General features: G+C 43.5%; 1 protein-coding gene across 11 annotated transcripts in view; it reads left to right on the top strand.

Moving 5' to 3' along the window:
- The first annotated feature begins 1,893 nt into the window (after positions 1-1,893).
- Positions 1,894-20,709, top strand: part of LOC106560272 (circadian locomoter output cycles protein kaput) — a 56,832-nt gene continuing 38,016 nt past the window's right edge. For 7 of the 11 annotated variants that reach the window (XM_045687679.2, XM_045687677.2, XM_014122997.3 and 4 more), the window contains exons 1-3: positions 1,894-1,994; positions 19,444-19,510; positions 19,720-19,964. The gene's annotated coding sequence lies outside the window, so the exon portion shown is untranslated. Of the gene's footprint in view, positions 1,995-17,854; positions 17,961-19,443; positions 19,511-19,719; positions 19,965-20,709 lie in introns of all 11 variants that reach the window. The other 4 variants (XM_082956947.1, XM_082956946.1, XM_014122990.3 and 1 more) reach the window with 4 other exon arrangements.

Raw genomic sequence — 20,709 nt, 5'->3', positions numbered from 1 at the left:
TGACCTAATTGGCACTCTGCCAACGCTGTGAGCGCTCATGAAGGCCAAAGATTTGGAACGTTTGTATAACAGGAATTCAGAGAGCGCGTGCGTAGCCAAAAACCTGACCATTCTTAAAAAGATTCACATGAAACAAACATAGTAGCCAACATGTTGTTAACACCATCTAATAGCAAAATAAGGATTGTGTTTGCTGTCATTCTGTTTTATGATAAGTATATATACAACTAAAAGCACATTTCAATAATGAACAAAAATATAAATGCAAAATGCAACAATTTCAAAGATTTTACTCAGATAATCCAGCAGGTGAAGAAGCTGGATGTGGAGTTCCTGGGCTGGCGTGGGTACATGTGGTCTGCGGTTGTGAGGCTGGTTGGATGTACAGCCAAATTATATAAAATTACGTTGGAGGTGGTTTATAGTAGAGAAATTGACATTCAATTCTCTGGCAACAGCTCTATTGGACATTCCTGCAGTCAGCATGCCAAATGTATGCTCCATCAAAACTTGAGACATCTGTGGCATTGTGTTGTGTGACAAAACTGCACATTTTAGAGTTGCCTTTTATTGTCCCCAGTGTAATGCCTTTTATTGTCCCCAGCACCTGTGTAATGATCATGCTGCTTAATCAGCTTCTTGATATGCCACACCTGTCAGGTGGATGGATTATCTTGGAAAAGGAGAAATGCTCACTAACAGGGATGTAAACAAATTTGTGCCCAACATTTTAGAGAAATAAGATTTTTGTGTGTGTGGAAAATTTCTGTAATCTTTTATTTCAGCTCATGAAACATGGGACCAACACTTTACATGTTGTGTTTATATTTTTGTTCAGAGCTTTGAAAATATACCACTTACATGTGGAACATTTCTGTAATCTTTTATTTCAGCTCATGAAACATGGGACCAACACTTTTCATGTTGTGTTTATATTTTTGTTCAGTTTACATAGGCCTACATGAAGAAAATGTTTGTAGGGTAGGCTATTATGAGAAAAAGTGTTCAGTAGCAACAAATAATAGGCTATGTGCTGCGTTCATATGCTTGTCGGAGCTTCCTATTTCCTACCTGTGATGTCGGAAATACGACTTCGTTTCATTCATGTACTTTTTGGTCGGGAACAATTCTTCAACCTATAATAAGACTTTAGCTATCTTGATAAGGTTGATAGGCTAGCTAACGTTGCTTATAGTTAACTTATCTAGCTTTCTTAACAATGACAATATCTGTAGTTGTTTAAAACGGATTTGTTATCATCTTTTGTTCCCCACTTGTAAACTTATTCAGACTTGAAGGGTCTTTCAAGTGAAACTTACGAGTAGGAACTAGGAACTTCCAATATCTCGGATAGTGCATAAACGCAGCAATAGACCCGTTATAGATACACAACAACTATAATAAAATTAAAGTAAATATGACAAGAAGACACAAAAATAATATTACTTTACAATATTGCATGGAAGAAACAAAAATGTGTTTGGCTGTGTGGTGTTAATCCTTTTAGTTTACAGATAATGGACCACTAATATAAACTATGAAACCTAATAAATCATTGAATATATAGGATTTATATGAAACATCTGGTTTTGTATTTAATATTCCGATAAAATACTAAATTAGCCATTTATCCATGTTGACTTTAAAGTTAATAATTCCGTATATATGCCTATACGCAGAACACTTTCTTGAAGTGCCTCCAAAATGTATAGGCTACTTCTTTCCAAAAATATAATAATTCAACAACAAAACTATTATGGTTATGGTTGTTGTGCTAGGCTATATGCTTTGTGTTATTATCTAAGCGAAACATAATTCACTCAAACGTCTTACAATATTTGTAAGATATTGATGAGTTTATTGTGCCAAATTGAATGCTCAGTAAAAATGCGCATGCGCGTCAGGAGACCGCGGTAGGCCCTGCTGTTTATCCAACTCCAGTTCAACCCAGCGCAGAAAAACAAGGAGCAGGAAAATCCCGATGAACAGAGAAGGTAAGAATTACATTTTCACCGACAAAATCCACAATAATTTGGAAACGCGCCTGTCATAGTGCGGACGCAGTCATATTGAAGAGGAGTAAACGGAGATGTTTTTTTGTTGTTGCTATGTTTGCTTGATTCAGAAGGCCTGGTGACCCACATTCATAATCTAGGCTACAAATACCGGAGAGTGAGCAGCAGAATGCCGCAGATGTTTTTGCTGTTTAAATAATCCTCGGGTTTCGTATGTTTACAATCTTCTGTAATATTGTTGATATATCTGTCGCATAATGTGTTAACTTTGTTTCTATATTTAACCTGGTTGCTCGCAGTGACCGCTGTTTTGGAGTGATGAAACGCGCAGTTGGTTTCGGGTGCGCGTTTGGAATGACAGCACAGTTGCGTCTGTTTCACAGTAATTTCTAGCGATGGTCATTTTGGGGTTGAACGCTGCGGTTGTGCAGCGAAGTGGCCATTAGCTGTGGATGCGATTGTTACGTTTTTACTGTGCAATCGGATGCTTTCTCATGGATTTGGGCTCTCCCGTGTGAAACAAATCCAAGTTACCCAGAACATTTTCACCCAGGTTCCGCGGACGCAACCTGTAAACGTAGCGAGCGGGTTGATCCAGTGAGGAATTCCAATCAATATTATGCAGAGGAAATCAGTTGTCTATAACGGGGATGAACATTTAGCATGAGCTTGAATGGGTTTGTCAGTGATCAGATATGCTGCCAATGGGCATAATGGACACTGTAATCAAGAATGAGCTACAGTTACAATTCGAACCTCGGATTTTGGCTCATAGTTTACTGGCGCATTGTGCACCAGTAAACTAAATAGCTGCAGTTTGGAACATTTGAGAAAAATACACAATGTAGGCTATGGGTAAAAAAAATCCAGACCACTTATAGTTGTAAGCAGATACAGTGGCTCTTGTAAGCAACATTTTGAGCATGTATACTGAACACAAATATAAATGCAACATGAAACAATTTCAAATATTTTACTGAGTTACACATCATATAATGAAATCAGTCAATTAAAATAAATTCATCAGGCCCTAATCTATGGAATTCACATGACTGGACAGGGGTGCAGCCATGGGTGGGCCTTGGTGGGCATAGGCCCACCCACTGGGGAGCCAGGCCCAGCAAATCAGAATTAGTTTTCCCCCACAAAATGGCTTTATTACAGACAGAAATACTCCTCAGCGTATGGTAGAGAAATTAACTCTCAATTCTCTGGCAACAGCTCTGGTGGACATTCCTGCAGTCAGCATGCCAATTGCACGCTCCCTCAACTTGAGACATCTGTGGCATTGTGTTGTTTGACAAAACTGCACATTTTAGAGTTGCCTTTTATTGTCCCCAGCACAAGGTGCACTTGTGTAATGATCATGCTGTTTAATCAGCTTCTTGATATGCCACACCTGTCAGGTGAATGGATTATCTTGGCAAAGTAGCAATGCTCAAATTGGTGGAGATTTTGAGAGAAATTTGAAACATTTCTGGTCTTTAAAAAAAAAATTCAGCTCATGAAATCAACACTATGTGTTGAGTTGATATTTTTGTTCAGTGTATATGGCTTTTGACTCGGCTACAATGTATTCAACTGGTAAAAGTCTAAATGGCTATAGGTTACTCAACTGATTGGTTTACTAGAACTATCTGACCATCTTCATTCTATTATTTTACTGCCTTGATGTAGACTACAAATGTTGTTTATTTATGCACGGAATGCCTGACAAAGGCAATTTGGGTTCACTGGCTCCTGTGATGCTCAGTAGTGTTGGACAGCCTTGAAAACATACCGATATGTTTCTTAATCAGCTGTAAAACAAGCAATTCCATGGTAGGTAACAGTGATTTTTCACTTTAAAATGTACGTTAAACAAAAACCAATGATTGCAAAGTTAAACAAACCATACAACTCTATACACAATTTTAGTAACAGAGTGATGCACTGGTTGTGCAGTCATTGTTACTAAACTTTGCATCTGCACTCTGTTACCATGGAATTGCCCAGTATCATCTAACAATGGCCAATGTTTGTCTAGTCCAGGATGGATACGTCATCTGTTATTGATAAGTTGCCCTCTGACTTATGCCGATCCAATATCTGCACTGACGGACGCAGCGTGTAACCAATGCTGAAACATCCATTTAACCACGCAAATGGAATAACAAGTTGTTCAGTGGCTCTATAGTTGAACAAGTTGAGGGCAGGCCATGGTTAGTAATTCTTATTCCGTAATGAAATAAAGATTCCGCACACTCAGGATCAATGCACTAATTTAATTAGGCTAAGCTTTCAGTTGCAAGACCTTCATCAGAGCATACACATTCTTATCATTCTTAATAGTTATCCACTCTGAGCTGTATCTGTTTTGTTGACAGTACTAGAGATACATACTTTGCCCTGCATCTTGTGATATCTTTAGTGTTGTGTCCGTGTGACTTGTCTGAGTGACCTTAGTGTTGTTGTTTGTGTTTAGGAGTTCGTGGAGAAGTTGTCCTTGAGTACTGCACAGAGCATGGTCTTTATGGCCCTTGGCAGCTCTCTTCCCTCAAACCATCATTGGGTGCCACGTCACAGCTCTCACACAATATTGGGCAGGAAGCCATAACCTGCTGCACAGTAGCCTGTTGTCTGAATTCTAGAAACTGCACAGTGACTTTTGGTTTGACTGTGGCCAAGTTAGGTGTGTCAGTCACTCCCCAAATAGTACACTGTTTATTTCTTTGCCTAAACCTTGTATTCTTAGAAACTGCACAGTAAGGAAATATGTTTGAGGCGATGTGCATTTTGACACCTAGACTCCGGCATACAATATTAGCTGCCCTCAGATGGAGTGACGTATGATGTTGTTCATTTGATGCCAAGATTAAGTCAAATCAAATCAAATCAAATCAAATTTATTTTTATATAGCCCTTCGTACATCAGCTGATATTCTCAAAGTGCTGTACAGAAACCCAGCCTAAAACCCCAAACAGCAAGCAAAGCATGTGAAAGAAGCACGGTGGCTAGGAAAAACTCCCTAGGAAAAACTCCCTAGAAAGGCCAAAAACCTAGGAAGAAACCTAGAGAGGAACCAGGCTATGAGGGGTGGCCAGTCCTCTTCTGGCTGTGCAGGGTGGATATTAAAACAGAACATGGTCAAAATGTTAAAATGTTAAAATGTTCATAAATGACCAGCATGGTCAAATAATAATAATCATAGTAGTTGTCGAGGGTGCAACAAGCACGTCCGGTGAACAGGTCAGGGTTCCATAGCCGCAGGCAGAACAGTTGAAACTGGAGCAGCAGCACGGCCAGGTGGACTGGGTACAGCAAGGAGTCATCATACCAGGTAGTCCTGAGGCATGGTCCTAGGGCTCAGGTCCTCCGAGAGAAAGACAGAAAGAGAGAAAGAGAGAATTAGAGAGAGCATATTTAAATACACACAGGACACCGGATAAGACAAGAGAAATACTCCAGATGTAACAGACTGACCCTAGCCCCCCGACACATAAACTACTGCAGCATAAATACTGGAGGCTGAGACAGGAGGGATCAGAAGACACTGTGGCCCCATCCGATGATACCCCCGGACAGGGCCAAACAGGCAGGATATAACCCCACCCACTTTGCCAAAGCACAGCCCCCACACCACTAGAGGGATGTCTCCAACCACCAACTTACCGTCCTAAGACAAGGCCGAGTATAGCCCACAACGATCTCCGCCATGGCAAATCAAAGTTTATTTGTCACGTGTGCCGAAAATAGCAGGTGTAAACCTTACAGTGAAATGCTTACTTACAGGCTCTTTCCAACAGTGCAATTAAATAAAAAAATAAAAAATAAAAAAAGGTATTAGGTGAACAATAGGTAAGTAAAAAATAAAAACAACAGTAAAAAGACAGTGAAAAATAACAGTAGTGAGGCTATAACAGTAGCGAGGCTATATACAGGCACCGGTTAGTCGGGCTGATTGAGGTAGTATGTACATGTAGATATGGTTAAAGTGACTATACATATGATGAACAGAGAGTAGCAGTAGCGTAAAAGAGGGGTTGGCGGGTGGTGGGTGGCGGGACACAATACAGATAGCCCGGTTAGCCAATGTGCGGGGGCACTAATTGAGGTAGTATGTACATGAATGTATAGTTAAAGTGACTATGCATATATGATAAACGGAGAGTAGCAGCAGCGTAAAAGAGCGGTTGGGTTGGGGGTTGGGGGGGGGGGGCACACAATGCAAATAGTCCGGGTAGCCATTTGATTACCTGTTCAGGAGTCTTATGGCTTGGGGGTAAAAGCTGTTGAGACGCCTTTTGGCACTCCGGTACCACTTGCCATGTGGTAGTAGAGAGAACAGTCTATGACTGGGATGGCTGGGGTCTTTGACAATTTTTAGGGCCTTCCTCTGACACCACCTGGTCCTGGATGGCAGGCAGCTTAGCCCCAGTGATGTACTGGGCCTTACACACTACCCTCTGTAGTGCCTTGCGGTCGGAGGCCGAGCAGTTGCCGTACCAGGCAGTGATGCAATGAGTCAGGATGCTCTCTGTTACAAGTCCCATTGATTTGAAGGTGGGGTGAATTAGCTGGCTAGTTGATTGCCAGTCTTTTGCTTTTACAGAAGCACAACACAACAGCCTAGGGATCTCTAAGCTGAACCTGACAGTTGATTCACTGCAGCAGGGCATGGCAGCTCAGATCGTATGCCCACCGACTACAGTTACATTACAGCCTGAGTACTATGTCCTTAGGGCTTTTGATCTTGGAGCGTGTTACTAGTTCTTCACTGCAAAAGACCTTTGACTCTCTTGAAATCAATTGCAGTGTTAAACAATCGATCCAAACCTTTATGAAATGTGTACATAATAAGCTGTGGAGTTCGGGAATTGATCCATGATGTGGGGGTGTGATGACTTTGTTGGAAATAATTAATGAGGAAACACACAAACAGAATGTCCTTTTTAAAGGTGGCAGAGTGAGGAGAGATAGAAACAGGCACGTGGTAGTATAGCTGTAAGCCCACATCCCTTGTGTAGCTACTCTGAACTTACCCTCATTTTCATTATGATCTTCCAGTAGAATGGAGGCTAATATGCAAATCCAGCTCGTTCCAATAAGCCTACTTGACACTTCTGTCCCCTTTTTAGGTATAGAGGTGTTTTTTTCCCAGTAATGTATCTAGGTCTAACTCAGTGTGGTACACCACCTCTCTTCTTGGGATGAATGTCAACTGTTTGATGCGAACTGACCACTCTATGTCATGATGTTCAGGCAGAAATGGACGCAGATGGCCTTTTCTTCTAGCATAAGCCTGTCTATGGCATTTGTACGCTATTGTGGTGCTGCCTGAAATTACATTTGTTATAGCACAGCACCAAAGCTTTCGTCACCGACAACAATATTTCACGTCTTTGACCATTGTCTGGAATAGCAAGCCTTTAGCCAAATTTCTGTTCTAGAACAGAACCGTCAGCACTGCGCTTCTCTCACATGGCACCACCTTGTCCTCTGAAAACATACACAGTCCACCACAGCCAACGCCGATGAAACCCAAATCGACACCATAACACCATCCTCGGTCCAACAGCTTATTGGATTAATATAAACCAAAACTGCGGACTTAAAGAATGTGATGGGTGTTTTGAGGCTGTTTTCCCAAATAGTGGATTGTATTAGGCTAGTATCCAATTCCCTCTGGGTCTCTGCCTGCTAAAGACTGCATTCTGGCACGATACATTGTTTGTTTCTTTGGCTGGTCACAAGGACATTTGAGAAGCTTCAGGAGGGTCACGTCACAAGAATGTTAGGTAACAACTGTTTCATATTCCTACCATGTAGACTATCCCAAACCACAGGGCAATCTTGATATCATTTGAGTGTGATTATCATTGGCCTTTTTTTTGTTGCTATTTTCCATGTGGACGTTTTGAACAAGGCGGATGTGCTGAGATCACAGGCTGCAGAGGGTTAGTTGCCTTACAAGGCATCTCTTAAAGTGAAGGAAGTAAGGAGATGAGGAAAAAGGCTGCATGGATTTTGAGGAATGTACAGTCTGTATGCAAGGATTCAATTTAGACTGGCACCATTGGTGTGACGGTCTGAATAATTTCTGCATAAACGCTGTGACGAATTTAAGTTATGTGTATATGTAATTTAGATTTGATGATCTAGCTATGTGGCAGCCAATTGGGGGATGGGTTTCTCAGTGCTGGTCTTTGGGTTTGCCAAAGTAAAGTCGTTGGTAAAATGTGTCCAGGTAATAAGTGAAAATGGTGTTACGTAAGTGTTTTGGGATCATGGCCTGATTTTTAAAACAACAAAAATATAAACCCAAAAAAATTATGATAGCCTGAATATCTTGAGATAAATAGGTAAAACATCTATTGTATACTGTTTCTGATGTTGGTGTGATTGTCTACTGTTGTACTTGTTTTTGTTTGTGTTGTTGGTGTAGTGATATGATATAGACTAGTCTTAGAAAGCTTGGACATACTGAGGGCTCCTTGATGACTTTGCCAGAGCAGTCTATCTGTATCTTGCATCTCCAGAGAGCACACTCTTCCTCATTCAGCAGTCTGTAACTGTGGGAATTTCCCCTATAGCCAATGATCTCACTGTCTGGGCTACAGCAGACAGACAACCACTGAACTGATGTCTCCTTCCACCCTCCCTCCATTCAGCCCCATGACTGAGCTTGATGATATGAACATTAGGCCTAATGGAGTTGATCTCAGCAGGAATACATTGTTGCTGGGCTGTAGTTGGTCATCTGTAGGGTAAATTTAAACCTTTTGGGATGTATGTGGCAAACGGATTTTGGAAGAAAACTAAGCAACAAGTATTGGGATTAAAGGCTCAAAACTGAGGCTTTGATAAATTGACATCCCTGATCATCATCACCATTGGCTGTGATGCTAGCCTATATGCTGCTGTGCACTCCAGTGTTTTTATGATGATTAGATTAGAAGTTTAATTGTCATAGGCAGGCAGTGTTTGGCTGAGCGTACCACCCTCTGTAGTGCTTTGCGGTCCCTGGCTGTGGAGTTGCCGTACCAGGCTGTGATGCAGCCCGACAGTATGCTCTCGATGGTGCCCCTGTAGAACAAGAAGTGCCCTCGGAGACAGTCTACATTTCTTCAGCATCCTGAGGTTGAAGACTCTGTCGTGACTAGTTCACCATGGTGTTGGTGTGGTTTGACCATCTCAGCTCCTTGGAGATGTGTACGCTGAGGAACTTAGTTTTTGATCCCGTTGATGACCAGGAATACGACTTTCCAGAATTGGATCCTTTGTTCGTACCCCCCAGGGCAATTGAACTTATCCCAGAGGCTGCTCCAAGACGCCGTCGGCAGAGAAGGGGTATTCGGGGTGGACTTCTAGTCCGACTCAGGAGGCGGGCACACCATCCACCGCTTCCGATTAGATTACTCGCTAATGTTCAGTCTCTGGACAATAAAGTAGACAAGCTCAGGTCGAGGATCTCCTTCCAGAGAGACATCAGGGACTGTAACATACAGAATCATGGCTCTCTCGGGTTATACTGTCCCCATCCATACAGCCATCTGAGTTCTCAGTTCATCGTGCAGACAGGAATAAAGAACTCTCTGGGAAGAAAGGCAGGGGTGTATGTTTCATGATTAACTACTCATGGTGTGATTGTGATAACATACAGAAACTCAAGTCCTTTTTGTTCACCCGACCTAGAATACCTCACAATAAAATGCCGACCATATTACCTTCCAAGAGAATACTCTTCAGTTATAGTCACAGCCGTGTATATTCCCCCTCAAGCCGATACCACAACGGCCCTCAAGGAACTACACTGGACTTTATGCAAACTGGGAACTACATCCCGAGGCTGCATTTACTGGTGCTGGGGATTTTAACAAATCCCATTTTGAGAAAAACTCTACCGAAGTTCTATCAACACATTGACTGTAGTACTCGCTTAGGAAAAACATTAGGTCCCTGCTACTCACCTACAAGGCAATCCCCCACCCTCCAATTGGCAAATCAGATCACAACTCCATTTTGCTCCTCCCTTCCAATAGGCAGAAACTTGAACAGGAAGTACCCGTGCTAAGGACTATTCAAGTCTGGTCTGACCAATAGGAATACATGCTTCAAGATTGTTTTCATCATGCGAACTGGGATATGTTCCGGGTAGCTTCAGAGAATAACATTGATGTTTACCCGGACACCGTGACTGAGTTCATCAGGAAGTGTATAGGGATGTTGTTCCCACGGTGTCTATTAAAACCTACCCAAACCGTGGATGGATGGCAACATTCTCGCAAAACTGAAAGCGCGAACCACCGCATTTAACCATGGCAACGTGACTGAGAATATGGTTGAAAACAAACCGTGTAGTTATTCCCTCCGTAAGGCAATCAAACAAGCAAAACGTCAGTACAGAGACAAAGTGGAGTTGCAATTCAACAGCTCAGACATGAGACGTATGTGGCAGGGTCTACAGACCATCACAAGATTACAAAGGGAAAACCAGCCACGTTGAGGACGTCTTGCTCCTAGACAAGCTAAATGCCTTCGCCCGTTTTGAGGATCACACAGTGCCACCGACGCGGCCCGCTCCCAAGTACTGTGGGCTCTCATTTTCCGTGGCCGACGTGAGTAAGACATTAAAGCGTGTTAACCCTCACAAGGCATGTTAACCCGGCCCAGACAGCATCCCAAGCCGCGTCCTCAGAGCATGTGCAGACCAGCTGGCTGTAGTGTTACGGGCATATTCAATCTCTCCCTATCACAGTCTGCTGTCCCCACTTGCATCAAGATGTCCACAGTTGTTCCTGTACCAAAGAAAGCAAAGTCAACTGAACGAAATGTCTATCGCCGCGAAGCACTCACTTCTGTCATTATGAAGTACTTTGAGAGGCTAGTTAAGGATCTGTCGTGTCTTTGGCTATGTCGGATTAAGTGATATGAAATGCTATTCTATAAAATAATTTCTCTGTAATTAATATTACCTGACTAAGCTAATCAGGTAAATGTAATTAACTAGAAAGTCGGGGCACCATGAAAGAATGATTATAGAGCTGTTATCTTCCGAATAAACTCTTAAAGACCTAGTAATCTTTTACATCAGTAGCAGTCAATATTTAATCCTCACCTTATTCAGTCTCATCTGAAAGTTGTAAATTCTTGGAATTTACGAACCCTGGCTAACAAGTTGAATCAGCAATACAAAATTTGGGGTTAATTATTTATTTACTAAATACATAAATAATCACACAGAATTACATCTACACAGAATGGATCATACATTGACTACAAATTATGCCATAAAGGAAAATGTCCCTTGCGGACGGAACAGATATGATGGCTGGTTACACAAAGAAAGGGGGTTGGGTTAGAGTGAAAGAGCGGGAAGACTGAGGAACAAAAAGATTTTGTCTCTATCGGGCCGTAGGCAGCTATGCTATCGTAAATATAGTATCTTATGCATTCTAAATAACCGGCCATTTGAAAAAGGAAAGTGCAATAAATATTTACTCTGAGCTGCGCTTCGGTAGATTGGTCGTAGATAGAAAGCCGGGTTGTCCAGCATGGATCTCTTGTCCTCTGAAGAATGTCTCTGGTGGTAAACTGGTTACGTTGTAGTATCGTTGTGTGTGTGTGTGTGTGTGTGTGTGTGTGTGTGTGTGTGTGTGTGTGTGTGTGTGTGTGTGTGTTAGACTGGATACGTCGTCCGTCCTTTCATAGCCCACGTTTACAGCGGCTGCTGCTAATTCAACGGCTAGGAGGTATCACTTCTGGAGTGAATCAGAGTTCAAACCAAGTTGCCATACTTTTAAGCTCGTGCTATATTCTGGCTGGTATAGTCGAAATTCATCCTTTCGTCGTGTTGATCGTCATCTTCACGTTGAAATTCGATGCTAATTTCATTAGGTTCTTGTCGTTCAACCAGAGCTCACGCGGAGGTTGGCTTAGTTCTGTAGGTGATCTTTGTCCTTTCAACGTCAAGTCCTCACGTCCTTGGAACAGAAAGTTTAATTTTCGTCAACGGGTTTATATAGTGGTGAAAGAAGGGCGTGTTTCATAGTTTACAACCAATGTCTGTTCACTTGGGCGGGGCCTCTGAGTGAGCAGAGTTTGGTATGGTTCCGTTTCCCACCTTTTGATGTTACCAGACTCTTTTTGTTACAAAGGCTTTACAAGAGTCAACTCTATAAAGTAGAAAGAGAGAAAAGGGGAAAGGTATTTATGGGGGTCATAAACCTCCCCCAACAGACCAACGTCATGACAGATCATATTACCTCCACCTTACCTGACACCCTAGACACACTTAATTTCCCTTACCGACTCAATAGATCCACAGACGATTCAATCGCCATCGCAATGCACACTGCCCTATCCCATCTGGACAAGAGGAATACCTATGTAGGAACGCTGTTCATTTAACACCATAGTACCCTTCAAATTCATCATTAAGCTCGGGGCCCTGGGTCTGAACCCCGCCCTGTGCAACTGGGTCCTGGACTTCCTGACGGGCCGCCCCCAGATGGTGAAGGTAGGAAACGACACCTCCACTATGTGATCCTCATCACAGGGGCCCCACAAGGGTGTGTGCTCAGCCCCCTCCTGTACTCACCTCTTCAACCTCAGGAGGCTGAAGAAATTTGTCTTGGCCCCTAAGACCCTCTGAAACTTTTACAGATGCACAATTGAGAGCATTCTGTCAAGCTGTATCACCGCCTGGTATGGCAACTGCACAGCCTGCAACCGCAGGGCTCACCAATGGGTGGTACGGTCTGCCCAATGCATCACCGGGGGCGCACAGCCTGCAACCGCAGGGCTCACCAATGGGTGGTACGGTCTGCCCAATGCATCACCGGGGGCACACTGCCTGCCCTCCAGGACACCTACAGCACCCGATGTCACAGGCTCGCCAAAAAGATCATCAAGAACATCAACCACCCGAGCCACTGCCTGTTCACCCGGCTATCGTCCAGAAGGCGAAGTCGGTACAGGTGCATCAAAGCTGGGGCCGAGAGACTGAAAAACAGCTTCTGTCTCAACCCGGCTACTCAACCCTGCACCTTAGAGGCTGCTGCCCTATAAACATAGACATGGAATCAGTGGTCACTTTAATAATAGAACACTAGTCACTTTAATAATGTTTACATACTGTTTTACTCATCTCATGTGTATACTGTGTTCTATTCTACTGTGTTTTAGTCAATGCCACTCTGACATTGCTTGTCCTAATATTTATATATTTCTTTATTCTATTCTTTTACTTTTAGATGAGTGAATTGTTAGATACTACTGCACTGTTGGAGCTAGGAACATAAGCATTTTGCTACACCCCCAATAACATCTGGTAAATATGTGTATGTGACCAATAAAATTAGATTTGAGGATGGGGGCGTGCCCAGGTACACAGGGAGTACAGGAGGGAACTGAGGATGCACCCATGTGGGGCCCCCGTGTTGAGAATCAGTGTCATGGAGGTATTGTTGCCATAGGTGTGTGCAGTAGGTGAGGTGTTTGTTGACTCTGTTGTCTGATGAGTCATGCTAGTGTAGCAGGTGACTATGAAATTGGAAATGTTTTTGTTAGTCTGTTTGACCCCAGCCAATAAAGACTACCTTTGGACCAGGCGTGTCTGCAGGACTTTTTCACATGCAGAAAAAAACGCTCATGTAGGCCTACACTCATGATGCATATGGGGGTAGGTGGTGACCAGTTGGCATGGCATCTTTTCATTTCCTCCTTTCATGTGCTGGCCTGGCAGTGCTCATTCCCCCTCTTTCTCTCTTTTTTTTAACCCCACTGACCCAGTTGGCTGCAGTGCGGGACCCTTGGTATGGTTCAGGCCCCTGTGGGACAGTGGTGGGACCCCTGCCAGCCTCTCCCTTCTCCCGCTGCTGGTGGAAACCACTGCTCTACTCTCAGACATTCCTGTCTGTGGGCTGTGGGACACATGCAAGCAAAGACTCCTTTTGTGCTGCCCGGGGCTGCGGATGTATGTTCTTGGGTGGAACACAGCTGGCTGCCCAGCTCTGGGGGGCTTCAGCTGCCCAACTTTGGGGGGTTTCAGCTGCCCAGTGGTGGAGAGACTGGCTGGGGTGGGCAGGGCACTGGGTAGCAGCATGGATAGAGGAATAGCTCCAGACCTAGGCTTTAGCCTAAGCCCAGCTACAGTATGGGTCAATGACCATCAGAAGAATCAAGCCTGCTGCTGTTTGTCAGTAACTCCACTTACCAAGAAATCCACTGTATTCTCTGTTTTCTTGGAAATGTCAGCCTACTAATTATAAGCCATTAACTACAGTGTGCACTGTAGCAGGCACACCCTCTCTTATTGTCTGAACGTGATTAACAGGGAGAGGTGCAGCCTCCGATCTGATAGCGGGAGAGAGAGAAGTTGTATATGCAAAGTGTGTGTAAATGTGTATTTGGTTGCAGTTCCCAGCAGTGAATGTGTTGATGCTCGTTGGTGGTTTTTGACTGCATTAGATTAATGAGGGATTCTCTGCCACAATAGCTGCGTTTACACAGGCAGCCCAATTCTGATATTTTTTTCCCACTAATTGGTCTTTTGACCAATCACATCAGATCATTTCACATCATATCAGAGCTGATCTGATTGGTCAAAAGACCAATTAGTGAAAAAAATGTATCAGAATTGGGCTGCCTGTGTCAACGCAGCCATAGAGCACAACCTCTCCTCCAGTTTATTGTCTGAAGGTTTTAAATGTTGGCGATGCGAGCCGATGGACCCGTTTCTATGGCTATGGCGGACTCATTTTTCCCATCCCTACTGTAAGCTCCCTGCTGCTACTTTTCAGATGTCGACACTCGGGCTTTCCTACCCACTCATTAATAAATGGACCACAAATCCTCATTGGTTTCAGGTGTCAGGACTGGTACATACAGGCTTAGGCTCAGTTTAGAGAGGACCCGTTCTGTATGCCAAGGTCCATATGATCCGGATCAGATTTTTTTGTTTAATCTAGGTACGTTTTTTTTGGTTCTGTTTTCCTTACCTTTATTTTCTGTATTCCTTTGTTCTGCTCTGTTTACCCTGCTATATTCATTTTAACCCTGTTTTATTTTTACAATTATTCTAGACCAGAATGGGGAAAGCACTTTCCTTGATGGAAAGAGTTTCTGCTGTATAATGGCAGGGGGTGGGCATGCTTGGTGATTGAGTCTCTCTCTCTCTCTCTCTCTCTCTCTCTCTCTCTCTCTCTCTCTCTCATTAAAAACAGGGAGTTTCTACTGTATAACATAGAAAGCACACGTATGGAGACAGTCTCTTCTCTATAGCATTACGGAACACTCAAACGGTAATGGATGGTTTAGACTGCTAGCAAGCAGCATCCAGTGATGGAGGTAGGTCCTCTCTGCGGTAGTTAGACCATCATAGGGCAGCCTCAGCCAGATATAAAGGGATTCTCTCTCTGCTCTATTTTAGAATAGGGGAGGCTCACTCCGTGATGGAGTCTCAACTGTAGAGGAATTCAGCTAGGCTATTTTTACCCTGCAAGGCGCGGGCGGTTGCTATGGCTTTGCCGATGGGCACCGTCGCTATGAGTGCGTGACGACAAGCGGCACCGAGGATCCACTTCACGCACAGCACATCAGCACAATTTGTGTGTGTAGAAATGGTGAGATTTTGTGAGTGCGAGAAGCTATGTATTTGAGGCTACTGAGAAATGATGAAGGGGCTTCTGTGTGGGAGGTGTATTTATCTGTTTGGGTGTATATGAGGGAGAAAGAGAACATTTGCGGCGTCAGTGATTTGAGTGGCTTCTTTAAACATTTCTCTTTCCCTTCCAACAATTCATTTTCCATTTCCCTCCATCTCTTCTCTTCGTAGTTCCTTTGTCTCACTACTGCCCCGGGGAAGCCAGGATGCATTTGGTTACTGTGTGATTGGCTTCCAAATGTTGTAAAATGCCGGTTAGGGACTTGATTGGTTGTTCAGGGCTCATGGTGACATACTCTGCTCACTGGTTGGCTGCTCAGGGTTTTACGGTGACTGAAAGTGCTCTGTTATTGGCTGCCTGTGGAGCTGTGATGAAGTTTAAAGGGGAAGGAGGAAGAAAGTAGGTCATTGTGTCAGCAGGTCAGTGAAGCACTGAGTGCAGTTATACAAGCACAGCTTTTTGCTGCAGCTACCGCTTGTGTTGCTGCTGCTACTGCAACTATTGCTGCTTTAAAGGAAACAGAAATGTTGCTATTAACCCTACTTCCTATCATTCCTCTGCTCTCACATAATGCTTTGTCTGCATGTCTTTTCCCACTGTCAACACTGACTCTTTTCAGTGTTGACAAAGTTTTAGTGATTGTCAGCTTTTAAAAGAACAGTGTATGAATGAAACAGTGCTCTCTGCTTTGGTCTGATTACCCCTCCAAAAGCTGTAGGTGAGATGAGACACCACTCACTTGCTGTGACCCATATTCCCCTTATGTAGCCCTGCCCACTTGACCCAAGCTATTTTGAACGCGTTTGTCTTTCAAATTCCTGCGCATTGACACACAAGAAAAACCATTGTAAAATATGAATTACATTTGTCAAAACTATTAAATAATGTGCACAGAATCTGAAATATGTTAATTATTATCTGTTGAGGAAAATGTATGAAAACATTTTAAATGTTAGACATATTTTTTTCAATCAATGCTTGACTGGACAATGTCGTTAATGCAGAATATCAATGACAAAAGACAAACAGTGCCAAAATGTTTTATGTAAATAACATTAGGATATTTTCTGTTGTGCCTCAAAGCTAACTAGCTAACCTGCCATGTTAACTTTATGGGAATGCTAATTATGCTAATGTCGGCTTCCGAGTGCTTATACTACGAAAACACATTTTTCAATGTTTTTCCCCACCATGAAATTACCATATCTTTCAATTCTGTGCACTTTATTTATAGCCTGATCACTCACACTCATTTCTTCCGCTGCTCTGTTGTTTGCCACATGCTTGAGTGTGAGACGGCCATCATTGAAGTCGTTTGTGGTGACGAGAGGCGTCAACAGCGATTTTTGAGCATCTCTAACCAATGAGTATCAAAGCCAATGACCAATTTTCAAATCGCTGCTTGTCCACGTGTTCTGGCTCTGGCCCAACCCATCGGTTTCTGGACCAATCAGATGGCGCCGTTGTTGCCAGGTTACATAAGGTGGATAGAAACTCTGCTGCTGCTGTTACATACATGGTCATGTTGAGAATTTATTAAACCTGTAACCTTATGTTATCGACAGAGACCCTCACATTTTATGTTATGGACAGAGTCGTCGTTCTCTGTGTGATGTGTTTGTGGTGTGAGAGCCTGTGTGTCCTGCTGCTTGTGCAGGTCAAATGTATCTGTTTTTTATTTATTTCACCTTTATTTAACCAGGTAGGCTAGGTGAGAACAAGTTCTCATTTGCAACTGCGACCTGGCCAAGATAAAGCATAACAATTCGACACATACAACAACAGAGTTACACATGGAATAAACAAAACATACAGTCAATAATACAGTAGAAAAAAAGAAAACAAAAAGTCTATATACAGTGAGTGCAAATGAGGTAAGATAAGGGAGTTAAGGCAATAAATAGGCCATGGTGGCGAAGTAATTACAATATAGCAATTAAACACTGGAATGGTAGATGTGCAGAAGATGAATGTGCAAGTAGAGATACTGGGGTGCAAAGGAGCAATAAATAAATAAATACAGTATGGGGATGAGGTAGATGGGCTGTTTACAGATGGGCTATGTGCAGTGATCTGTGAGCTGCTCTGACAGCTGGTGCTTAAAGCTAGTGAGGGAGATATGAGTCTCCAGCTTCAGTGATTTTTTTTTTTTTAGTAATTTGTTTTTACTATTTTTTTTGTTTGTTTTGCAGTTCATTCCAGTCATTGGCAGCAGAGAACTGGAAGGAAAGGTGACCAAAGGAGGAATTGGCTTTGGGGGTGACCAGTGAGATATACCTGCTGGAGCGCGTGCTACGAGTGGGTGCTGCTATGGTGACCAGTGAGCTGAGATAAGGCGAGATAAGGCGGGGCTTTACCTAGCAGAGACTTGTAGGTAACCTGTAGCCAGTGGGTTTGCCGACGAGTATGAAGTGAGGGCCAACCAACGAGAGCGTACAGGTCGCAGTGGTGGGTAGTGTATGGGGCTTTGGTGACAAAACGGATGGTACTGTGATAGACTGCATCCAATTTGTTGAGTAGAGTGTTGGAGGCTATTTTATAGATGACATCGCCGAAGTCGAGGATTGGTAGGATGGTCAGATTTACGAGGGTATGTTTGGCAGCGTGAGTGAAGGTGGCTTTTTCTAGATTTAATTTTGGATTGGAGATGCTTAATATGAGTCTGGAAGGAGAGTTTACAGTCTAACCAGACACCTAGGTATTTGTAGTTGTCCACGTATTCTAAGTCAGAGCCGTCCAGAGTAGTGATGCTGGACGGGCGGGCAGGTGCGGGCAGTGATTGATTGAATAGCATGCATTTAGTTTTACTTGCATTTAAGTCACATCCAGAGAGCAGAAAAATGGGCATAGCTGAAGTCAATGGGCTGTGACAATGGCCCCTCCCCCTTCCTTTCAGGCACTTGGGGTCACACTTTATTTGGGTAGTCCATCTGTAGATGCTCTATAGATTTCCCAGCGCTCCCCTCATTCACCTAGACACTCCGCCACAGCCACCACACCCCAATGTCTGTCTCTGTGTCTTTGTTTCTCTTGGTCGCTCTCTTTCTTTCCCAAAAATATGTTCAGCTCACTATTACAGATTTATATTGGTCAGTCGAGCTCCACTGTTGACGTCCTTGCATTGGCACAAATAGGCATGATTAGGATCCCTAACCAGTTTAGAGACTAGGGCCTGTGTCTAAACCAGGATTTTATCATGCCAGTTTGTGTTTTTGGTTGCGTATTTGAGGCTGTGGCTGTCATGACCTTTCTGGCTCTTTTAATTTATTTCACCTTTATTTAACCAGGTAAACTAGTTGAGAACAAGTTCTCATTTACAACTGCGACCTGGCCAAGATAAAGCAAAGCACTGCGACACAAACAACAACACAGAGTTACACATGGAATAAACAAGCGTACAGTCAGTAACACGATAGAAAAAAAGAAAGTCTATATACAGTGTGTGCAAATGGCGTGAGGAGGTAAGGCAAAAAATAGGCCACAGTAGTGAAGTAATTACAGTTTAGCAAATTAACACTGGAGTTATAGATGAGCAGATGATGATGTAGAAGTACTGGTGTGCAAAAGAGCAGAAAAGTCATAAAAACAATATGGGGATGAGGTAGTTAGATTGGGTGGGCTATTTACAGATGGGCTATGTACAGCTGCAGCGATCGGTTGAATCAGCTTTTCCATAATCATGCGTCATCACTAAGGATATAAGGTCATGTGTACGTCTATATGTAAGGTTATTTGTGTGTCTGTTGCAGGGTTTAAGGATGTGTGTGTTTTCTTATTTTAGATCCCTGAAGGAAAACGTCTCTTTTCTATTCCAGTGCCATAGCGGCTCCAGACAAACCATGTGATCGGTAAGTGCTCACCTCTGCTCTGTTCTAAACATATAGCTCTGCTTAGCCCCCTGATATGCTAAGTGGAATTTTTGCCATTTAACATTTATCGAATAAATTCATTTCAGATAGCCTCTGTACCGTAGGTTCTTGTCTATGGTTGAATCGGGCTTGAGTAAATAGAACACTTTACAGGTTAACTCATGTAATGTCTTCTGTTTTGTAACCAGTTAGAGCATCCGATGTAGCTGTCATGTGGTACGTCCACAGCCGAGCACGGTGGAATGCTCAGCTCAGCAAGGAGCCGTTGACAACCACTGGCCTTTGACAAAGGATCCTCCCAGTGACTCTTGTAACTTCCCCCCTCCCCTAGGGGGCACACAGACCTCTGCCATCCCCACAGTGCCTACACATAGGGTGGACCTTCATCCTACACCACACTCCTCATCCTCCCACACAGTCTGCTAGACAGGAGGTAAGGTTGGGCCGGGTGCTGCTGCCCTTCAGGAATAGAGGCTGTGGGGTATTCTGTGTGAGATATATATAATATATTATATATACTGCTCAAAAAAATAAAGGGAACACTTAAACAACACAATGTAACTCAAAGTCAATCACACTTCTGTGAAATCAAACTGTCCACTTAAGAAGCAACACTGATTGACAATACATTTCACATGCTGTTGTGCAAATGGAATAGACAACAGGTGGAAATTATAGGCAATTAGCAAGACACCCCCAATAAAGGAGTGGTTCTGCAGGTGATAACCACAGACCACTTCTCAGTTCCTATGCTTCTTGGCTGATGTTTTGGTCACTTTTTGAATGCTGGCGGTGCTTTCACTCTAGTGGTAGCATGAGACGGAGTCTACAACCCACACAAGTGGCTCAGGTAGTGCAGCTCATCCAGGATGGCACATCAATGTGAGCTGTGGCAAGAAGGTTTGCTGTGTCTGTCAGCGTAGTGTCCAGAGCATGGAGGCGCTACCAGGAGACAGGCCAGTACATCAGGAGATGTGGAAGAGTCCGTAGGAGGGCAACAACCCAGCAGCAGGACCGCTACCTCCGCCTTTGTGCAAGGAGGAGCAGGAGAAGCACTGCCAGAGCCCTGCAAAATTACCTCCAGCAGGCCACAAATGTGCATGTGTCTGCTCAAGCGGTCAGAAACAGACTCCATGAGGGTGGTATGAGGGCCTGACGTCCACAGGTGGGGGTTGTGC

Source organism: Salmo salar, chromosome 10 (assembly GCF_965601325.2).
Source record: "Salmo salar chromosome 10, fSalSal1, whole genome shotgun sequence".
Lineage (NCBI taxonomy): Eukaryota > Metazoa > Chordata > Actinopteri > Salmoniformes > Salmonidae > Salmo > Salmo salar.
The sequence above is the reverse complement of the archived record's forward strand: the minus strand, read 5'-3'. Positions and strand labels throughout refer to the sequence as shown.